The 24,110-nt window shown below is 37.9% G+C and overlaps 1 long non-coding RNA gene across 1 annotated transcript; it reads left to right on the forward strand.

Annotated features, from left to right (window-relative positions):
- The first annotated feature begins 10,613 nt into the window (after nucleotides 1-10,613).
- On the forward strand, nucleotides 10,614-21,173 carry LOC133563418 (uncharacterized). The gene is made up of 4 exons (XR_009809042.1): nucleotides 10,614-10,749; nucleotides 11,539-11,729; nucleotides 12,994-13,215; nucleotides 20,110-21,173. It is a non-coding gene; the product is annotated as an uncharacterized LOC133563418 (long non-coding RNA).
- Nucleotides 21,174-24,110: the final 2,937 nt, after the last annotated feature.

Consider the following 24,110-nt stretch of genomic DNA (forward strand, 5'->3'; position numbering starts at 1 on the left):
CATTTTTGATGTAATAATTTGTTTCACTAATACGATGAAAATTTCAGAATAGGATAGGATAGGAAAGGATAGGTCTTCATTGTCATTGCATAAATTCAACAAAACTTTGTTTTCAGCACAAACCTGTCCAAGATTAGACAAACAAACAGTGTACAGGGTTACAGATTAAGAACGCTGATGGGTCGCCATAAAGCGCCCCGTAAAAGATGGTAAAAAGGTAAACACTGGGGAAGGATGAGTAAAAAAATAACAATCTAGACTGGGCTCCTAAGGGGGCCCAGTCTGGAGTGGGAAAAAACCTCCATAGCAAAGCACATATGCATATTACAACATACATCTCGAGATATCTAGCAACAGAGGGAAGGTAGTTCAAGGTCATGGTGGTAGGCCGCAGCTCTCAGGCGCTGACCATCCATTCATCAGCCCTACGGTATTTGCGTCGAGGGTGTTGGGTTGGGGGGTATGGGTTGTGTATGTGTGGCGTATATTTTTGTGGATGTGTGTGTGTGTGTGTGTGTGTGTGTGTGTGTGTGTGTGTGTGTAAGCCCGTAGTGTGTCTCTGTTCTGCGGCCTTGATGTATTGCAGTCGCTTGTCCAAAGTCAACAACAACAGGTGTGTGTCCATGAGAGACAAGAAAGGAGTTTGTTGTGTCTTCGCTGCACTGTCCTTCAGGAGAGTCTCGAAGCCAGGGAAACAATCCAAGTTAGAATGATTTTGTATGCGGGTGAAAATGAAATTTGCTTTTCCCTCTAAATTGTGTATGACTGGTCCTCAAAAACTGCAGGGTAGACAGTCCGATGTAATCCACAGTTCTTCCCGCATCCTCCAATCATTTGTAGCAGCTTTGGGGTACTTTGAAGACTGCCAGCAACTTCCAATTTGTCGACAAACCAGAGCAATGCTTACTCCAATCAGCAGATGTCCTGTTGTCATAATTCCAAATAGGTGGATATCTTCACGTCCTCGACAGAAAAGGGTCACCAGGCACGCGGCCCTCCTTCTTCTCCCAAGAGTCCGAGGTGTGTCCAGCAACAAGCGCTTCGTCACGACAGCAGGTTCACCCAAACCCAAGATCTTGTCAATTTTGTTGAGGCCAGTTAAATAGTTCCAATGTTTGGATTTGGAGAGCAGTGCAAAAAGAGGCAACAAGAAAGTTAAGACAAGACAAAACAAAGATAATTTCCGGGAAGCGTGGCTCTGTTGGTAGAGTGGCCGTGCCAGCAACTTGAGGGTTCCAGGTTCGATTTCCACTTCCACCATCCATGTCACTGAAACTTCTCTTGTGTCCTTGGGCAGGATACTTTACTTACCTGCTCCCAGTTCTACCTACACTGGTTTGAATGTAACTTAAACTATATAGAGCAGGGGTGTCAAACGTACGGCCCGCGGACCGGCTCAGGCCTGCGAACATGTTTTATCCGGCCTGCGGGATGCGTTTGCAATAAGCCGAAATTTTTGAATGAGATAAACTGCTATTCTAAATTTGTCCACTGGATGTCGCAATAGGGCTTCACGGTGGCAGAGGGGTTAGTGCGTCTGCCTCACAATACGAAGTTCCTGCAGTCCTGGGTTCAAATCCAGGCTCGGGATCTTTCTGTGTGGAGTTTGCATGTTCTCCCCGTGAATCCGTGGGTTCCCTCCGGGTACTCCGGCTTCCTCCCACTTCCAAAGACATGCACCTGGGGATAGGTTGATTGGCAACACTAAATTGGCCCTAGTGTGTGAATGTGAGTGTGAATGTTGTCTGTCTATCTGTGTTGGCCCTGCGATGAGGTGGCGACTTGTCCAGGGTGTACCCCGCCTTCCGCCCGATTGTAGCTGAGATAGGCGCCAGTGCCCCCCGCGACCCCAGAAGGGAACAAGCGGTAGAAAATGGATGGGTGAATGGATGTCGCAATAGCATTTATTTTTTTCTTTGTAGATGATGCTACAAATGTAAAAAAAAAAATAAACCAAATGATGTAAGTGCACCATTCGAGGAAAATCATCAAACTACATAAAGAACATCATGTAATTGGATTTTGATATTATTTTCTTATCTTGATGGATTGAAAAAAATTCTGCGACGAGGTAGCGACTTGTCCAGGGTGTACCATGCCTTCCGCCCAAATGCAGCCGAGATAGGCTCCAGCACCCCCACACAACCCCGAAAGGAACAAGCAGTAGAAAATGGATGGATGGATCAATAGTTTGAAAATTAACAACAATGAGTTGACGGATGAACATTATCACATCATTTATTCAGAAAGTATAAATAACGACAAATAAAGATAGAATACAATTTACCGCAATATGGACATGTAAAAAAAAACAACAACAACAAAAAAATTATGATTTGTACATTTTCAGAATGGCCATGTTCGATTTTTTAACAAAGTTAACAATCTGAAGCTGTCTTTAATTATTAGTTATTGTGCCGTGATTTTACCAGTGCGGCCCACTTGGAAGTCCATTTTTTTCCATTTAAAATTAGTTTGACACACCTGTTATGGATAATGGATTTCACTATGTAAAGCGCTTTGAGTCACTAGAGAGAAGGCGCTAAATATAATTCACTTCACTTCAATTTCAAAAACTGCAACAATTATGTGCAATACACAAATGCAGTTTCTTGCCGAGAAACACAGACGCATTCTCAGGAAAAATACCTCTTCTCATGAAGCCTACAGGAATACCGCATTGTAAAAATTGTCAAAAATGTAATCCGTTATTGTCACTTCACTGAAAGTACTTTTTTTACACAGCAAAGCGTCTTGCTCATTATTCTGATTGCATTGTTAGTAAACACATCAGTTGTAAAAAGTTTCATTGTCAACTCACAGATTATTGGTTAACGTATAGCCTGAGTTTATATCCTAAAATCACAAGGCCAAGCAAAATCTCAGGACACAGCGCCACACTAATTGATATTATTTTGACTAACGATTTTAAAAACAGTACCACAAGTGGCCTGCTAATATCCGACATCAGTGATCATCTGCCAGTTTTCATAATCATCGACGGAAACTACAAGAAGATGAACATGGATGACGAAAAGACTTTGAAGAATGTGTAGAACAAAGTATGACAGCTCTCAAAAATGATCTGGGGAAACAGAGTTGAGACATGATGGCGCAGTGGGAGAGTCGCCGTGCGCAACCTGAGGGTCCCTGGTTCAATCCCCACCTAGTACCAACCTCGTCATGTCCGTTGTGTCCTTGAGCAAGACACTTCACCCTTGCTCCTGATGGGTGCTGGTTAGCGCCTTGCATGGCAGCTCCCTCCATCAGTGTGTGAATGTGTGTGTGAATGGGTAAATGTGGAAGTAGTGTCAAAGCGCTTTAAGTACTTTGAAGGTAGAAAAGCGCTATACAAGTACAACCCATTTATTATTTCAATCAATCAATCAATCAATGTTTACTTATATAGCCCTAAATCACTAGTGTCTCAAAGGGCTGCACAAACCACTACGACATCCTCGGTAGGCCCACATAAGGGCAAGGAAAACTCACACCCAGTGGGACATCGGTGACAATAATGACTATGAGAACCTTGGAGAGGAGGAAAGCAATGGATGTCGAGCGGGTCTAACATGATACTGTGAAAGTTCAATCCATAATGGATCCAACACAGTCGCGAGAGTCCAGTCCAAAGCGGATCCAACACAGAGGCGAGAGTCCCGTTCACAGCGGAGCCAGCAGGAAACCATCCCAAGCGGAGGCGGATCAGCAGCGCAGAGATGTCCCCAGCCGATACACAGGCAAGCAGTACATGGCCACCGGATCGGACCGGACTCCCTCCACAAAGGAGAGTGGGACATAGAAGAAAAAGAAAAGAATTTATAGGTGTCAAACTCTGGCCCGCGGGCCAAATTTGGTCCGCCGTGTAATTTCATAATATCAAATTAACATTAGAGCTGGCCAGACGGTATTATACAGCGGCACCAACTCTCTAACACCGCATTCACAGTTAATACTCATACTTACCAACCCTCCCGATTTTCCTGGGGGACTCCCAAAGTTTAGTGCCCCTCCCGAAAATCTCCCAGAGCAACCATTCTCCTGAATTTCTCCCGATATCCGCCTGGACAACAATATTGGGGGCGTGCCTTAAAGGTACAGCCTTTAGCGTTCTCTACAACCTGTCGTCACGTCTTCTTTTTCTTACATACAAACTGCGAGCCGGCCCAGCCACATAATATATGCGGCTTTTACACACACTTAAGTGAATGCAAGGCATACTTAGTCAACAGCCATACAGGTCACACTAAGGTCACAACTTTAACACTGTTACAAATATGTGCCACACTTTGAACCCACACCAAACAAGAATGACAAACACATTTCGGGAGAACATCCGCACCGTAACACAACATAAACACAACAGAACAAATGCCCACAACCCCTTGCAGTACTAACTCTTCCGGGACTCTACAATATACGCCCCCCCACACCCCTTCCGCTACCACCAAACCCCACCCTTTCCAACCCTGCCCGCCTCATTGTTATTTTATTTTTAAATGTATTAGCCTGTAGAAAAAGTTAATGGCAATATTTACCTCAGAAGGCTGCAAATAGATAAGAGGCATTTTTTAGTTTTTAATTTAAATTGTATTCAATACACCATTGATGTTTTTCCGTTTGGCACAATTAAGTTATATAAGCTTCGCTTGTTCCATATTCGGTGTTAAAGCAAATCAGTGTAGCAAACTCAGCAATAATTAACGTTTTATTCATGCACTTTCTCTTGCTTCTACAGGGCTTGAATGTTTCATTCATTCATTTTTGGTATTTTATTTTCAAATGTATTATTAGCCTGTGGAAAAAGTTTATTGTAATATTTACCTGAGAAGGATGCAAATATTTGATATGCCATTGATATTTTTTTAAATTACTATTATTACTATTTGAAAGTGGATTTTGCATGTCACTATAAAGTTATACAAGCCTTGCTTGTTCAATATTCAATGCAAAACTTGTTTGGGTCTCTATTAAAAGGTTCAGTTGTTCAACCTTGGCCCGCGGCTTTGTTCAGTTTTAAAATTTTGGCCCACTCTGTATTTGAGTTTGACACCCATGATGTAGATGATGCAGATGGTATTTTTTTTAATACCTTTAAGATGCTTTATGACAAACACTGTCCATTGAAACAACTTAGTAAGAAGCAAAAGAAAAACAATCAACTATGGATGACAAAAGGACTGAAAAATAATTGCAAAAAGTAGAATAAATTATATAGAACATTAATAACATAAAGATCTACAGAGGCAGAAAAAAGTACAAAATGTATAAGAACAAGCTATAAACATGTAGAAAATAATACTACAGTCAATTATTGGACCAGAACAAAAACAATATGTACCGTATGTCCCAGCAAGAAATCTGCGTTCAAAAGACTCCGGCTTATTAGTGATTCCTAGAGCCCAAAAAAAGTCTGCGGGCTATAGAGCGTTTTCCGTTCGGGCTCCAGTACTCTGGAATGCCCTCCCGGTAACAGTTCGAGATGCTACCTCAGTAGAAGCATTTAACTCTCACCTTAAAACTCATCTGTATACTCTAGCCTTTAAATAGACCTCCTTTTTAGACCAGTTGATCTGCCACTTCTTTTCTTTCTCCTATGTCCCCCCCTCCCTTGTGGAGGGGGTCCGGTCCGATGACCATGGATGAAGTACTGGCTGTCCAGAGTCGAGACCCAGGATGGACCGCTCGTCGGGACCCAGGATGGACCGCTCGCCTGTATCGGTTGGGGACGTCTCTACGCTGCTGATCCGCTTGAGATGGTTTCCTGTGGACGGGACTCTCGCTGCTGTCTTGGATCCGCTTGAACTGAACTCTCGCGGCTGTGTTGGAGCCACTATGGATTGAACTTTCACAGTATCATGTTAGACCCGCTCGACATCCATTGCTTTCGGTCCCCTAGAGTGGGGGGGGTTGCCCACATCTGAGGTCCTCTCCAAGGTTTCTCATAGTCAGCATTGTCTCTGGCGTCCCACTGGATGTGAATTCTCCCTGCCCACTGGGTGAGAGTTTTCCTTGCCCTTTTGTGGGTTCTTCCGAGGATGTTGTAGTCGTAATGATTTGTGCAGTCCTTTGAGACATTTGTGATTTGGGGCTATATAAATAAACATTGATTGATTGATTGAGCAACATGGGGACTCCTAAATAGCATTATTTAAAATGGTGCTAAAAAGGACTACCGGTATCCTAAATACTTTTTAGATGGAAATGTAAAAAATGGCAATATGAACGAAGTAGTTGAAAGCTTCAATAAGTACTTTGTGAACATTCATTCAAATCTGGAGGAAAAGATTCCAGATCCGAGTCAGTTGAGGACTTGAATGACACCATAGATATACCCAACTCTATGTTCCTAGAAAGAGTGACAAAAGAGGAAATAATCAATATTGTGAAAAAAGGTAAATCTAAGACCTCAACTGATTGCAACAAAAATTATATGAAAATGCTAAAAAAGTTATTGAAGAGTCTCAGAACCTTTATCAGCAACCTATCATTTCAAACAGGCAAATTCCCAGATAAAACTAAAATAGCAAAAATCGTACATTTTTATAATACTGGAGACAAACACCATTTTACAAACCCCAGACCTGTTTCTCTACTGCCACAATTTTCTAAAAAAGAAAAACTGTTTTACAATGGATTAGAAACATTCATAGATAAAAATGAAACACTCGCAGACAACCAATACGGATACAAAGCCAACATCTCAACATCAATGGCAATAATCGAAATAATGGAAGAGATCACAAATGCAATATATGGCAACAAATGTGCTGCAGCAGTGTCTATGGATTTAACAAAAGCATTTGACACAATTAATCATAATATCTTAATAAACAAAATAGAAAGGTATGGCATCAGAGGATTGGTATTGAACTGGGTGAGAAGCTATTTAACCAACAGGAAGCAATACGTGAAGAAATGCAAACACACTTCCACAGAGCTAAGAATATCTTGTGGCGTACCTCAGGGATCAACACTGGGACCAAAATTGTTCAATCTCTACATAAACGACATTTGTAAAGTTACAAAGGACTTAAAGTTAGTATTATTTGCATATGATACAACTGTGTTTTGTTCAGGGGAGAACACAGAAGATAATGCAAATAATAACAGAAGAAATGAACAAATTAAAAAGATGGTTTGACAAAAACAGACTATATTTGAATCTCTGTAAGACTAAAATAATGCTATTTGGTAACAGTCGAGGAGAAAGTCAAACACAAACACAAATAGACAGAGTAGACATTGAAAGTGTAAAATAAAAAATATTTTTGGGAGTAAAAATGGATGATTACATTAATTGGAAATCTCATGTAAAAAATGTATGGAATTAAGTAGCAAGAAACACGTAAATAATGAACAAAGCAAAACATGTTCTAGATCACAAATCACTTCATATTCTTTACTGCTCGCTAGTGTTACCATATCTGAGTTATTGTGTAGAAATATGGGGGAACAACAACAAATGTGCACTTCATTCACCAACTGTGTTACAAAAAAGATTAATCAGAATAATACATAATGTTGGATATAGAGAACATACAAACCCTTTATTGATTAAATCACAATTATTGAAATTCAATGATTTGGTGCATTTGCAAACAGCTAAAATGATGTACAAATCAAACTATAACCTGCTACCCAAGAATGTACAACTATTACTCTCAACAAAAGAGAAGAATCTAATTGAAAACATTTGTATCCACGTTCAACGCTTAAGACCTTCAGGTAATCAGTATGTGGATTTAATTTATGGATTGGATTAAGCAAATAAGCCAAACAACATGATCCACTTTAAGAAACTGTTCAAACTCAAAGTGAAGTGAGATGAAGAATCCTCCGAAACCTTTTAGATTTTATTGAAAAAGGAGATAATCTTATTCATCTCATTGTGTGATTTTCAACTTAATGATTTATTATGAACTTCTTTGTAGACTGGCGTAAATTGTGCATCAATGGAGAACAGGAAGTGAATATAACTACTTACTATGAAACGGAAAAGGGGTGGATTAAATAAATGATACTTCTTCCTACTTCTTTTTGAACATGTTGTACTGAGAAACTGAACAAATATGACAAGTAGCATTTTTGAAATCAACTTAAACCACAAACCATAATATTAGAACATAAATAAGTACAAGATAGTATCCAAGTATCAACAATTGAGTACATACATGACATCATGTTACATTAAAAAGTGAACTACTTCCATTATTTTAATCCGCTTATCTGTTTTTATAGGTTTTAATGTTGCACTTGTGTCATTTCCTTGTAAATTGTTGAGTTGAGTTGAGTTTGAGTTTATTTGGAAGATGCATGCATAACAATTTCCAGTTTCTCTATTCCAGTGTTTCTCAACCTTTTTTCAGTGATGTACCCTCTGTGAACATTTTTTTAATTCAAGTATCCCTTAATAAGAGCAAAGCATGAATTACCATGAATTGATTAACATGGACCCCGACTTAAACAAGTTGAAAAACTTATTCGGGTGTTACCATTTAGTGGTCAATTGTACGGAATATGTACTGAACTGTGCGATCTACTAATAAAAGTCTCAATCAATCAATCAAAAAATCACTTTTGGTTGAAAAAAGAGATAAAGAAGTAAAATACAGCACTATGTCATTAGTTTCTGATTTATTAAATTGTATAACAGTGCAAAATATTGCTAATTTGTAATGGTCTTTCTTATAATATTTGGAAAAAAAGATATAAAAAAATAATAAAAAACTTGTTGAAAAATAAACAAGTGATTCAATTATAAATAAAGATTTCTACACATAGAAGTAATCATCAACTTCAAGTGCCCTCTTTGGGGATTGTAATAGAGATTCATCTGGATTCATGGACTTAATTCTAAACATTTCTTCACAAAAAAAGAAATCTTTAACATCAATATTTATGGAACATGTCCACAAAAAATCTAGCTGTCAACACTGAATATTACATTGTTGCATTTCTTTTCACAGTTTATGAACTTACATTCATATTTTGTTGAAGTGTCATTCAATAAATATATTTATAAAGGATTTTTGAATTGTTGCTATTTTTACAATATTCTTAAAAAATCTCACGTACCCATTGGCATACCTTCAAGTACCCCCAGGGGTACGCATACCCCCATTTGAGAACCACTGCTCTATTCAACATGTTCGAAAAGGAGAAGGAAGAAGCAGAGCTTTTTTAATCCTACTCCTTTTCCTTTGCATATCAGTTACTACAACTTTTGTTCACTTCCTGTTCTCAATTTATTCACAATATACTCCATAAGTAATAACAATACAAATAAATAAGTAATAATTGGTGAAGTAAGTTATATCTCATATGATAAGATTATTTTGAAAATGAATGGAAGGATGAGATAAATTCATGTTTTTTTTCTTCTTTGTACTTTGTAAACACTTTAAGTTTGAATAGTTTCTTGAAGTGGATCATATTAGTACAGCGGTTCTCAAATGGGGGTACACGTACCCCTGAGGGCACTTGAAGGTATGCCAAGGGGTACGTGAATTTTTTTTTAAATATTCCAAAAATAGCAACAATTCATTAATCCTTTATAAATATATTTATTGAATAATACTTCAACAAAATATGAATGTAAGTTCATAAACTGTGAAAAGAAATGCAACAATGCAATATTCAGTGTTGACAGCTCGATTTTTTTGGGACATATTCCATAAATATCCATGTTAAATATTTCTTTTTTTGTGAATACATTTTTAGAATTAAATTCATGAATCCAGATGGATCTCTATTACAATCCCCAAAGAGGGCACTTTAGGTTGATGATTACTTCTATGTGTAGAAATCTTTATTTATAATTAAATCACTTGTTTATTTTTCAACAAGTTTTTAGTTATTTTTATATAATTTTTTCTAAATAGTTCAAGAAAGACCACTACAAATGAGCACAATTTAATAAATCAGAAACTGATGACATAGTGCTATATTTTACTTCTGTATCTCTTTTTTTCAACCAAAAATTATTTGCTCTGATTAGGGGGTACTTGAATTAAAAAAATGTTCACGGGGGGTACATCACTGAAAAAAGGTTGAGAACCACTGTATCAGTACATTGTTTGATTTCTTTGCTTAATCCATTCCATGATTTAATTCCACATACTTATATACTGAAGGTCTTAAGTGGTATACGTGCGCACAAATGTTTGAAATTACATTTTTCTTTAAGATTATATTTCTCCTCTTTTGTTGAGAATAATTGTTGTATATTCTTGGGTAGCAGGTTATAGTTTGCATTGTCTAAAATTGTATCTGTTTGCAAATTCACTATGTGGTGGAATTTCATTATTGTAAATAAAGGGTTTGTATGTTCTCTATAGCCAACATTATTGTGGTTTGTACATAATTTTAGCTTTTTGGAAATTAATAAAAAATGAAAGGAAATAATACATGGGGACAGTTCCCTAGCTGTGTGCTAAAAAAAAAAAAAAAACTAAAATCTCCATTTAGGAGGGAAACATCCTTCCCAGTTTCAACACGCTTTGGATGCAGCGGAGCCCTCTGATTGGTCCGCTTGGGTACATGGTGTGACGTCATCACAGGAGCGGCTTGACTGACAGTTGGAGAAGCGCGTGAGGCTGGAGGAGAAGCAGAAGGTGGAGGAGCGACGGTGAGGATGGAAGAGGACTTCCACGGGAGCAATGACAACCTGCAAAAAGGCCCCCCGTTCCTTCTGGGGAATTAAAGTCTCTGTCGACGAAGGACTTTACGGCGCGGACTCTAAAAAGGGTAAGAAAAGCAAGATTTCCCACTTCCGTGACGTTTTACCTGCTTCATACCATGTGGCTTACCGCCGTGGTGCATTCAGGGAACACATGTATAAAAAAAATCTTTATATAAAAACAATGGCAAAAATCATGCCTTTCTAATTTAAAGGAATAACTCACAATATTTGGGCCCCTGGTGTTTTTTTTTTTTTTAATCGTGTATATCGTGGAAATGCTATATAGTTAAGCAGAAGTAGGCCAGTGACATAAGTGCGATTAAAAGTGTCATTAAAGGCGTCAAATGAAAGCATCTAACATAATGAAAATGACGTCTTTAAAAAAAAACGTGTCATGTCACGTTCATGGTCATCTCATCTGACGTGTGTTCTATTCTTTATCGATGCAAACTGCACAGCGGTTATATTACAATATCATGTCACACACTACATGAAGCCTTCATTTTTATATTTTTACCACACATTTATATTTGCTGTTAACCAACGTGGTATTTTGTAGGTCTCTTTTAAATCCTACACTAATTTATAACAGGGCATGGGCCCATTTTGAGACTGGGATATTTTTAGGTATGGTTTAAAACTATGTATGCAAACCTTTTAAATAAGACAAAATTATACACTAATACTGACCAAAATATTTTAACATTTATTTTGCTCCACATGGGGTGTATCTCAAATGTATGCCTTTTTGCTCCTTAATTTACCAATGGCCTCTCGTGTTACATGAAATAAACTACTAAATGATGTTTTTCATAATATATACACTAACGCATGTTTTTTTCCCTTCTCTATAGATATTACGTGGCATCATGACAAGTGTTGACGTCAACAGCATGGCTAGGTGGTCTGTTCCTGTCTTTGGTTATCTAGCTGTATGAGTATTAAATACCTGTCATAAAGCTAGATAACCGAATGTAGGAATGACTTCCTTTAAAATTGAAGCGGGGGAAAAAAATGCAGAAATAAATGTGCGTTGATGTCAAGGGTAAGTTTTGCATTACTTACACATGTATAATGCTAAATATTTCGTACAGAACAATCTAGTTATTTACAAGTAAATATGTATGTTTTTTAAAGGAACATTTTTTTGTCTGAATTTGTTTTTGCTCAAAAAGACTCAACTTTCTTAGGTTTTATGCAACAACAAAATAGTGGATAATGCAAATAATACAGATAAGTAAACCGACTTGTAATATTGTAACCTGTAAATTGGCTTTGAATATTTAATGTCAAATAAGCAGCATATAATTATACTATTTACTAGTGAGGTATGATGTGATAAAATCAGTATGATATGTTAATAATTACGGTAAAGCATATACCCTGTGCTTGCAATGTGTATATAAAAGCATGGAAATATGACATTTTGTGACTATAATCACATGTTATGTTGACTACTAATGAAATGAGTTTCAGGAAGGTGTGGGCCTTCTGGATTTTGGTGCATTTAAAAGTAACGTTAAATAACTTTAATACTGAATAAATGAATCCACTCCCATCCTGGCCACCAGCGTATTGGGTTAAATTAACAGTGAATCTTTTAATTTCCATTTAAATGTAAAACAACCGCGGGACGCTTTGTTAGTAGAATAAAGAAAAGGGAAACAGCTGCTTTGTGCTGGCACTAATGTCTCCAGGACTACTAATAATGCCATGGAGTGGTGTAGGACCCTCGATTTAAAAAAACACTTGGCATCTTGTGTTTAAAAGCTGTAACGAATCTTAAAGAGAGTCTTTGGGATACATTGTAGCAAGCTTCAATGAGGGGGGCCGGCCTATCCTGTAGACGGGAGCTGAACTTTTCAACTTGCTACTTGAGTGTGATGCAGTCCATATCAGCCCTTAAATCCTTAAGAGCGGCAGAGTGAGATGAGGTTTTCATTCAGTGCGTTAACTACCTATTGCGGGGGAACTGGCGGTCTAATCGCTTCGTTTCACTGCAGGATATTGGATATGTGGAAAAGGGGGCCGGGGGTCCGAGCCTCTTCCTGTTAGCCTGTGAACATGACGTGCTTCCTTAATGAATGGCCACATAAACACTATGAGTCCTTATTTATGGGATGCTCCAAGCCACCATTGTGTCATCCTTTGTAGCACATGAAAGATACCTTGCCTGCACTCCCGCTCTCGTGATGAGCAGCTGAATCGCAAGCGCGGGTTTGAAGAAACGTTTAATGAACGAGGCCCCGGCGTACAAACACGTATTGTCTTTGTGTGGCTTCTCTCGTAATATTCTCTTCTCGTTCCAGATTTTCAATTAGCGCCATTCTCCCTGTAAAAGACAGAAGCATTGTTCGAGGGGGTAAAAACGAGGACGGGGTCGCCTGCTCCGGGATGCCATCTGCGCCGCCAGCGAGAGACGGCGTGCCCATGCCAGACGGCACACAAAGGCCTTGGCCCGTCGTCACGTTCTGGAGCCATCTTGGGAGATGTTGCCGGGATATCCAAAATGGCTGGTGCTGACATACAAGGTGGGTTGCATCATTTTTGCAGGGTAACAGCGGTTATGGTGACAGTGTTTGTGTGCATGTGTGTGTGTGCAAGATGGCCATTTCCTCCCCAGTCACATGCAGCCTCTCACTTTTTTATCTGTCCTCTCCTCCTGCTAATTAGCAGTTAGTGGGTGATGTGAAGGAGGAGGAGGGTGAGAGAGGGGGTGGGGGTGCTGGGTAGCAAACAAAATTAATGAGCTGGCACCGGTTGAAGGAAAGCTGCCACCCTCTCTCGTCACCCTCATGATGCACACATGGTGGACGCCATTGTTGTTGTCGTGCACCTGCAGTGCTGCCTCGAGGCTTTTAGTGTCCCCATTTCGCTCTTTAATATTACTAAGGTTTGATTTTATTCTATTCAAGCCAAATGTCACTTATTGTAAATATAACACGTGCATCTAAATAGACTTGAGCGTATAGTCGTGTGCCCCGCCCCCTAGTGGTTGTGGCCATTAACTACAGTATGGAGTCTTTATGCCCGGATTGAAAAAGTAAAATTTTTTAGTGTACCTTTTTTTCTGTGTTTCTGGCAGTAAAGAGGCGTAGCTTTTTTACTCACAAAAGTATATGCTTATCTCTACAGCAGTGGTTCTTAACCTTGTTGGAGGTACCGAACCCCATTAGTTTCATATGCGCATTCACCGAAACCTTCTTAGTGAGAAATATTTTTTTTTTGTTTTTTAATTCAAGATAAAGTTATGTGTTTTTGGTAAGACTTTAGTTTGGAGAACATATTCTAAGTAACAAAGACTTAATTTAGAGGTTTTTTGGACACTAGGGGAACATATTGTAAGTAACAGACTTAATTTGGAGTTATTTGGTTAGGGTTAGGGTTCGAGGGTTAGGGTTATAATGAGGCCATGCCAAATTAGGCATTAATAAGTACTTAATAATGACTAGTTAAGAGCCAAAATGTGACTAATTGGCATGTTAATAAGCAGCAATAATTAATGGTGAATATGTTCCCCATACTAAAGTGTTACCATGTTTTTTTACTGGTGCACAAAGTGAACCTTGCATGAACATCACCTTGTTCAAACAACAAAACCAACACAGTGCATGAACTCACAACAAATTACACACCTGCAAATCAGTCTGACTTCTGCTGTTGCCGTATCTGTAATACGCCGATAAGGAGAAGTTCTTATTGAGACGATGAGTCGGGTGTGTTTTGACCTCCGCCAAACCCCTGAGACCGACTCACCGAACCCCTAGGGTTCGATCGAACCCAGGTTGAGAACCACTGCTCTACACACAATGAAGCCATTTTGTCTGTCATAATATTTTATTTCAAACATCAGTTTTCTTGGGATGTAATATACTAATCAGCAAAACAAAGCATTGTTTTATTACAATAAAAAAAAGCCATGTGTGTGTCTTTGTATAGGTCACCTGATAAACTAATTCTAAGCATTTCTTGGGTGAAGTAGCCAAGTATTCCAAATTATTGCTGAAACCATCGCCTTCAAAACTTCACACACACACACACACACACACACACACACACACACACACACACACACACACACACACACACACACACACACACACACACACACACACACATTATATTTTTTACAGTTTCACAATTCAAAATGTCCAAGCAATTACTAATCACTTGCCACCGATACCGTATTTTGTTATTTTATATTCTTTTTTCTTTAACGACATTCTTTTAATTTTATTTATCAACATAAAGAAAACCCACAGAAACCATAATTACTATAGGGCTACTGGAAAATAAGGATAATCCCCTCAATTCCCCCCAGAAACAGATTTACTTGCTGGAATATAAAGACAATATAACATACGTACATCCATAAAGGTGGATGCATATGCAAAAGTGCAATATATTTATCTGTACACTAATCTATTTATTTATATCTGTACTTTATTGCTCTTTTATCCTGCACTACAATGCGCAAATGCAACAAAATTTTGTTCTTATCTGTACTGTAAAGTTCAAATTTGAATGACAATAAAAGGAAGTCTATGTCTATTCACATCAGAATTTATTATTTAAATAACGGATTTAGAATTTTTTAATGTTTTATTTTTTTAGACCAGATATACATCATGTCAGCAGCCAAGTGGAGCTTTTGTAACATGTTTTGAAAATGTTTTATTATAATTTATGTAACCTAAAGAAATATTGCGAGAATTGTGTTCAATGGAGAATTGATTGTGACTCCCATAGTCACCCCAGGAATCATAATCTAATTGAATTGTTTGTAAGATTCATATACCTAATAATAACAAACAATTATTATACAAGTAAAAGTCGTTTTCTTTGAAGGAATAATATTTTATCTGTTTATTTTAATTTAAAAATTTTTGTCCTGTCCAGCTTCTCAGGCAAATCATATTGTTGATGGAGATGCCCATATGGGCTGTACAAATTTACTTTACAATAGAGAAATGTGGGATACTTCTCTTGTTGCCTTATTTGTATTTGACTTTATTAAATGGAATTATATTATTATTTGGTGCAGCCGGGCTGGAGCAGGAGGGGATAGAAAGAGAAAAAAGGGAGACAGGGGGGGATAAGACAGAGAGACAACAACAACAACAACAATAGAACAACATCACCAAATACGATATGTACATCTATGATATGTATTTTGAAGGAAGAGTTGACCTCCTGCGGGTTCTTGGTCTTCTTCTGAGGCACATTTTCACAATCTAATTGGATCTATTGCAAAATCTGTATCAATATATAATTGGGGTTAATGACGCTCAGTTGAGTTTATTATTGTGGTCGTTGTTGCCTCGTTAGCAACAGTACACTGAAAGGTGTGTGAGTTATCGGCTCTCTCATTGAACCACACAAATGAGTCCAATTATTCCAAGAAGCTAACAGTAAATGGTAACCATATGCCTTTCATGAATAGGTCGGAGCAATGTTATGTCTGTAAAGGCAGGATTAGATCAAGTGTACCGATGCTGCGGCTGTGCCCTGGTGAGCAAGAACACGTGAGCGTGTGTGTCCTCCGCCAACATGTGCAGCTGCCGTGCTTGCGTGTTAATGAAGAGCGTTGTGTATTTTCACATTATCATTCAAGTCCGCGCTCTCTCGCTCGCTCCCCTCTCAATAGCTGTTTATCCCCCCCACCCTACACCTGCCCCTCCCTCAAAAAAAAAAAAAAAAAAGGAGCGCTTTCCCACAATTGTGGGAGCTGGTGCTGCGGCGGGGCCTTGGCTGGGGGGCAGGGTGGGAAAGGCCCTCCAGACTAGACATGAGCAGATGCCTGAGACATTAGACCGTCGTGCGGAGCACCGAGGTCGACTGAGGCGCTGAGTTTTAATGTGTTTGCAAGTGTATGTGTGCTTGATATGTGTGCGTCGGGAGGGGGCCCTGGAGGGCCACCTGACTGTTCATTAGTCTATTCAGGCCAACTCTGCATGTCTGAGAGGCATGGAGATGTGATGCTGTTTTTCTCTGCCAATTGGGGGGGCTTCACTGGCTTAGGCATGCATTCATGCACCAACCTGCACTTTGTCACACTCAGTGCAGGTGGAACACAATTATAACCCACCCGCATTCCCAATCTGATCTTCACGTCACAGTCAAACCTTTGACTTATCTCTGCTCAGCTTGACACCAGGATGCAATTATTTTAAGCAACATTGTCAAGCGGCATGGCCATGAGGCGCAAACGCATCAATGCCTGATGACAAGCTGAATGATGCAACTCCTGATTCGCAAGGAGCCTGGCTTTTACTGCGCTGCATACATCTACAGAGATTGTCCTTCATATTTAATACACAGACCAAAATCTGTTTGCCTGATAGAAGACGAAGGTCAAATATGAATCATGAAGATATTGTAGTTGGCAGAAGTCAGCAAAACAAAAGGAGAGATGATAAAAATGCACTTTCAAGGTGGTGCAGAGCCACACTATCAGATTCAAGACACCTTTTATCCAGATCTGCACCAAGCATCCATTTAACAGGCTTGATGGCTTCCATTGGAGAGGGTATGGGTTTGATTCTCGGGCAGGCAAACATATTTATGCGATTGACTGACAGAAAAGCGAGAGAGAAAAAAAAGTGTTGTTTTGGGCTCATTCCTCCGCTTCTCCTCACATTTTATGGAAATTTGGCGGTTTTGGTGCAATGTTAACAAACAAATAACTCAACCGTGGAAGATAAGCCCTTGGTGTATGTCAGCGGGTGTCCAAAACATTTTGAGGGATCACTTACTAACAAGTGAAGGATGCAGGTGGCATTTTGTAAAAAAAAAAAAAAAAATACTTTTTATAGGCTAAACCCAATACAATTATAGTTTAAAGCCTGCATGTCTGCTTTTTCTTTATAAATGTTGCTTTCCCCCCCATTTTTGTTGTGTTTGTAATTTAATTTTAATGATTAAAAGTGCTGGGGGGTGAATTAAAAATTTACTGCATCTCATGCCATTTTTACTTATGAAATAATGATATGCTGTACAAGTAGGATGAGTATGCAGGAATATGTAAAGATGGGAGTATTTTTTTTGTAGTTATCCCATTATTTATCTTTTACTCTCTCCTGATTTTATTGTATAAGTAAGACATTCCCTTCTTGAAAAAACAAGCGATGTCAAATGACAACATATTGCATTATTTTGTGAAACCAGTGCAATGAAGTAAAAAAAAAAAAAGTAGTGCTGCAAAAAGCCCGTCTCGGCACACTTTGGCCACCCCTGCTAGGTAACAAGAAGTGTGGGAGAGCTGAATGAAGTGTGCTTATAGCAGGTCTGTGGTACAATCCTCTTGTAGAAAAGCGAGCGTGTTATCCACTTATTTGAGCAGTATGGTGCCCCCCGAGCACCCTCCCTCCCAATCTTGTGGCGCCCCCAATAAAATGGGCAACTTCCCATGCGGCCCTTATCGAAAACTGGCACTGATTTAGCTTATAACACCATAGAGGAACATTATTTGTGTGCTTTGAGGAGGACATTTTGCAGGCCGTACACATACACTGAAAAAAACAGAATCTGATGATTAAACGTCTTAAGCGTCTGTCTAATCTCGATACAAAAGGTGTTTCTATAAGACGTACAATCATTGGCGTGAGGATTTAGAGCATCGGCGTGTACATGAATTGGATTATTTAAATTATAGTGTGTACGCGTGAAATATAATGTTTAATGTTCTTTAGGGACTGTAAAAACTAGCAGAGCCTCTACTATCACCACTTAATTAAATACATAAACATTATAATATGATACTAAAAGTGTTTTTTTTTGGAAATGATTGCACAACTTATTTTTTTCTTTTGAGGAGTCTTTCAACTCAATTGAATTTTTGGTTGGACATCATTTTAGGAGTTGTATTTTTTTTTTTTATAAAGAGGGAATACTAAAAGACATTAAGGTCGGTTTGCATTTGTCATGTTTCTCCTATAGAGCTGCATAAATGTGTAACATGCTGTAACATGGCTTGCTCATGCAACAGCACCCCCCCCCATGTGTGTCGGGCAAAACCTCATCATGCTCTTTCAATGCAACTTTGACCGAGAGCAATCTTACGCAACGTTAAGTATAAGAGAGGCGTTATATGAGTGGAGGTCCCGCTGAGGAATTTGCTGAGTATGCTTATTGTTTGTAAGGAGGAGAATTAAGAAAAACTCTGTTTTATTCAGTTTAAGACTAAGAATCTTTGGCAAGTTCAAGTTCATTGCCAAACTGGAGGGTACAGAAAAAATAGGGGTGGTCTAGCGGGGCGGAGGGATGGTCGGTTGAAGGGAGGTTACATAACCTTTGACCTCTGTCGGGGTTGCTATGGGGAAGAAGCCAGCAGGCACAATCATGTACGAGTGAAAAGGCCAAACCGTCTCACACACACACACACACACGCACACATGCACACACGAACACATTCACACTAGTTGGAGAATGTAAGTTATAATTAATCAAATTCATGAGAACTCCCATTATTATTATTATAGTGTATTATGAGCTTTTAAGATAGCAAAATATAAAAATGCAACACTTCTTGTTAGAATCGTCCCAAAACCATAATGCATTAAAGACGTGTGAGAAATAACCCTTTCAGCCTACAGTTAGGTCCAGAAAGAGTTTTTATGATTTTAATTTGAGGTTTCATATTTACTGTTTAGGTGCCATCTTATGGAAAGTCAATAGTATTCATTGATATTGATTTGTGCTGTGAATCACAGCGTAATTACAATATACTTCCAGGCCTCTGAAAATTGAGGTGATCCGTTTAAAATCACCAAGCAATATTTTTTGTAAAACCTTTGAATCAATGCTGAAATGCTACCCTTCAATCACATCTTGTTTTTTTTTTTTTTAATCCACTGTCCTCTTTTTATGAATTTGACTATTTCTGTGTGCCTCAGTGATTGAAATAAGTGCACGTTTCCATGCCCCCTCTGTAAATATGTGTGCAAGTGTGGCCTCATTTAAGCTTGTATTCATTCAGGGGAGGGGGGCCAGAGAATAAAGCGGCTTGTATTTGCATACGCTGCATGCTGTCTGCAGAAAAAAGGAGCAGGCAAAAAAAGATATCAGAGGTGGACAATGAGAACAAGGACAAATCCTTCATTGTGGGCTTGGTGGGAGAAAAAGCTTGTCTGAATTGGGGAGTGGGTGAAAATTGACAGAGAAAGAGTCGGGGATGGTTCCCCGTGGGGATGAAAGCCTCAGGATCCCTCCATGCAAAGAGCCTGCAAATAGCAGAGAAAAACATGTAAAACACAGGCTTATTTTTTTTTTATAGGATATCTACAGCATCATCTTCATTATTGATTATATTCCCTGCCCGCTTCAGTCAGTTTTAAGAAATAATAGTTCAAATATATTAGTGTTTATCTTGCTGTCTTTGTAAAGTTGGTAACTGACGAATACTTATTTTAATTATTTGTCCTCAGGATGGAGATGGCAAGCTGTGAAACTTCAGCCTGCAGACCTTGGACTAAACGCATCAAAAGTCATCACACAATTAATTGTGCCATCAATGTTCACATTTTTGATTTTACATTTTAATAAACATGTTCCTTGTTTTTTCCTGCCTTTTATTTTGTAAGTTTCTGTTTTTGTTTCTGCTTTTTTTTCCGGTTCCTACTCCTGCTGGTGTTGGGCGGAGTCTCACCTGTTACTATTTGCAATTTGTTTTCAGCCGTGCTGTTTATATTTTTTGGAATTGCCAGCAGACAGAATATTTCTTTAATTTTCCATTGGATTAATAATTATTTTTGACTTCTACATTTTCATGCCTTATGTGAGTATTCCTGTTTGTATTATACTTAAAAAAATAGTGTTTACTTTTGTTAGTCACCATGGTGCCTTTTTGCAAGGTGTTTTTGTTAGCTTTAGCTTGGGTCAATTTAGCTCGCTACTGCTGACAACATTAGTTTTTCTCGGCTGAGTGATTTTTTGTGGATGGGCATTTTTCAAGTCTGTAAAGGAACCTTGGCTTTTTACGTCTGCTTTGAAGTCCAAACTTACTCGAACGTATCAACTAGTGTATGGACCTGTTTTTCCTTGCGGAGTAATACCAATTACTGGCTGTGTGTGCTCAATGATATGCAGAATGTGTGTTCAATATGGCCTCCTCTTGTGTAAGATGTGTTCATTCAAAATATGCAAATAAATGTCATAAACTTAAGTTTCTCATAGTTTCGTTTAAAAACTTTGCATTGGTAAATAATTGCGCTCGAATATAGCTGGGATAGGCTCCAACATCCCCCGTGACCCCTAGAGCAGTGGTTCTCAACTTTTTTTCAGTGATGTACCCCCTGTGAACTTTTTTTTTAATTCAAGTACCCCCTAATCAGAGCAAAGCATTTTTGGTTGAAAAAAAGAGAAAGAAGTAAAATACAGCTCTATGTCATCAGTTTCTGATTTATTAAATTGTATAACAGTGCAAAATGTAGCTCATTTGTAGTGGTCTTTCTTGAACTATTTGGGAAAAAAAGATATAAAAATAACTAAAAACTTGTTGAAAATTAAACAAGTGATTCAATTATAAATAAAGATTTCTACACACAGAAGTAATCATCAACTTAAAGTGCCGTCTTTGGGGATTGTAAATGAGATCCGTCTGGATTCATGAACTTAATTCTAAACATTTCTTTATTAAAAAATCAATCTTTAACATCAATATTTATGGAACATGTCCACAAAAAACGAGCCGTCAACACTGAATATTGCATTGTTACATTTCTTTTCACAGTTTATGAACTTACATTCATATTTTGTTGAATTATTAAATAAATATATAAAGGACTTTTGAATTGTTGCGTCTTTTTTTTTTTTTTAGAATAGTTAAAAAAAAATCCCAGGTACTCCTTGGCATAACTTCAAGTACCCCCAGGGGTACGCGTTCCCCCATTTGAGAACCACTGCCCTAGAGGGACAAGCGGAAGAAAATGGATGGATAGTTTTTGTTACCATTCACCTATAAACATTTGTATTCCAGAAAAAAAAAATGATTGCATAATAGGAATACTGTCCTCTTAGAAGTATAAAACAATATTAAGGAATTTTATTTTGGTGAAGTACTCCAGCTGTTAACTATTTGACGTTTTGAAGTACCTATAAATAATACATTTTATTTTGAAGGAAAAACAAAGGCCCAATGGTATCAGAAATAATTAATGCAATTCGTTCACTTTTACGTCTATCATTGATGTTACATTAAAGAGCTACACAAGCTGTCAAATATTACATTGCATTATTAAATGTATGATTCCTTTATGTAATAATAAAGTATAGCTAACTGGCGTGTCTATACTCATATATATGTCGAATTATGAATACATATAGAATTATAAATACAGAAATGTAAATCAGATGCAAAAAAAACAATACAATCCATACATATAGTATTACGTAAATATATTGTCAAGGGACTTAACAAGGGGGATCATAACATTAATATAAAGATGAATCTAATCAGCAATTTTGCAATTTAAACCCAGTAGAAAAAAATTTGAAATATTTTTCCATCTTATAGCTAGTGTATTAGAAAATTGATAAATAGGAGGCAGAGTATGCGTGCCAATATGCATCTAAATGCACAGTAGCAGCTCCTCCTTGGTTGGATGCAAATCAATTAGTGGAATCAGCCTCTGCTGCAGTGTTGAAATTAGTAAATACTGCTCCACTGGAGTGATGCATAATCATCTAAAAGTTATTGTGTGTATATATATATATATATATATTTTTATATATATATATATATATATATATATATATCAGTGGTTCTTAACCTTGTTGGAGGTACCGAACCCCACCAGTTTCATATGCGCATTCACCAAACCCCTCTTTAGTGAAAAAATAAAATAAAATTCTCAAATTCAAGACAAAGTTATATGTTTTTTTTACTGATGCACAAAATGAACCGTGCATTAAAATTGTCTTGTTCAAAGAAAAAAAAAAACAACACAGTGCATTTAACGCTCAACAAATTACACACCTGAAATCTGATGGAAAATTAGAGGGAACATTGTTTGGGGGGTATGCATAATACGGCAGAAGGGAGAAGTTTTTATTTACACGATGACTCGGGTGTGTCTTGACCTCCGCCGAACCCCTGAGGCCGACTCACCGAACCCCTAGGGTTCGATCGAACCCAGGTTAAGAACCACTGATATATATATATATATATATATATATATATATATATATATATATATATATATATATGTATGTGTGGGAAAAATCACAAGACTACTTCATCTCTACAGAACTGTTTCATGAGGGGTTCCCTCAATCATCAGGAGATTTTAATGGAAGCATTCACATACAATGGTTTATATATATATATATATATATATATATATATATATATATATATATATATATATATATATATATATATATATATATATATATATAAAACATAAACCATAAACCATATATAAATAAACCAATGGTTTATATATATATAAACCATTGTATGTGAATGCGGGCTTCACGGTGGCAGAGGGGTTAGTGCATCTGCCTCACAATACGAAGGTCCTGCAGTCCTGGGTTCAAATCCAGGCTCGGGATCTTTCTGTGTGGAGTTTGCATGTTCTCCCCGTGAATGCGTGGGTTCCCTCCGGGTACTCCGGCTTCCTCCCACTTCCAAAGACATGCACCTGGGGATAGGTTGATTGGCAACACTAAAATTGGCCCTAGTGTGTGAATGTGAGTGTGAATGTTGTCTGTCTATCTGTGTTGGCCCTGCGATGAGGTGGCGACTTGTCCAGGGTGTACCCCGCCTTCCGCCCGATTGTAGCTGAGATAGGCGCCAGCGCCCCCCGCGACCCCGAAAGGGAATAAGCGGTAGAAAATGGATGGATGGATGTATGTGAATGCTTCCATTAAAATCTCCTGATGATTGAGGGAACCCCTCATGAAACAGTTCTGTAGAGATGAAGTAGTCTTGTGATTTTTCCCACACATACATATTGCGCTTTACCACGGTATCGGGCACTATTCTCTGGATAATCCAATCAAGACATATATATATATATATATATATATATATATATATATATATATATATATATATATATATATATATATATATATATATATATATATATTATAATGTATAGGTTATTGTAATTTGTATTTTTTTCCCATTTAAAAATAGTGTAATTGTTTTTAGGTTATTTTTTTAATTTGGCATAGATATGCCAGAGGTCTTCAAACTTTTGCATGAAACAAGTTGAAGGTGTGGTTTGCGATTTTAGTTTTTATTGTACTAAACTTAAATGCAACACATAAATATGCTAAGATGTCTGCTTTGTGTAATAGGTTACAACGATTTGCGCTATTGTTGTTAAAATGTATCGACCTTTCTTAATCATCTTTCTGAATGTGACCCGGGCCAAAAAGGAACAAGGACAGAGTCGCTGATTTAGGCTAAACACACTTT

This window comes from Nerophis ophidion, linkage group LG12 (genome assembly GCF_033978795.1).
Source record: "Nerophis ophidion isolate RoL-2023_Sa linkage group LG12, RoL_Noph_v1.0, whole genome shotgun sequence".
NCBI classification, from domain to species: Eukaryota; Metazoa; Chordata; class Actinopteri; order Syngnathiformes; family Syngnathidae; genus Nerophis; species Nerophis ophidion.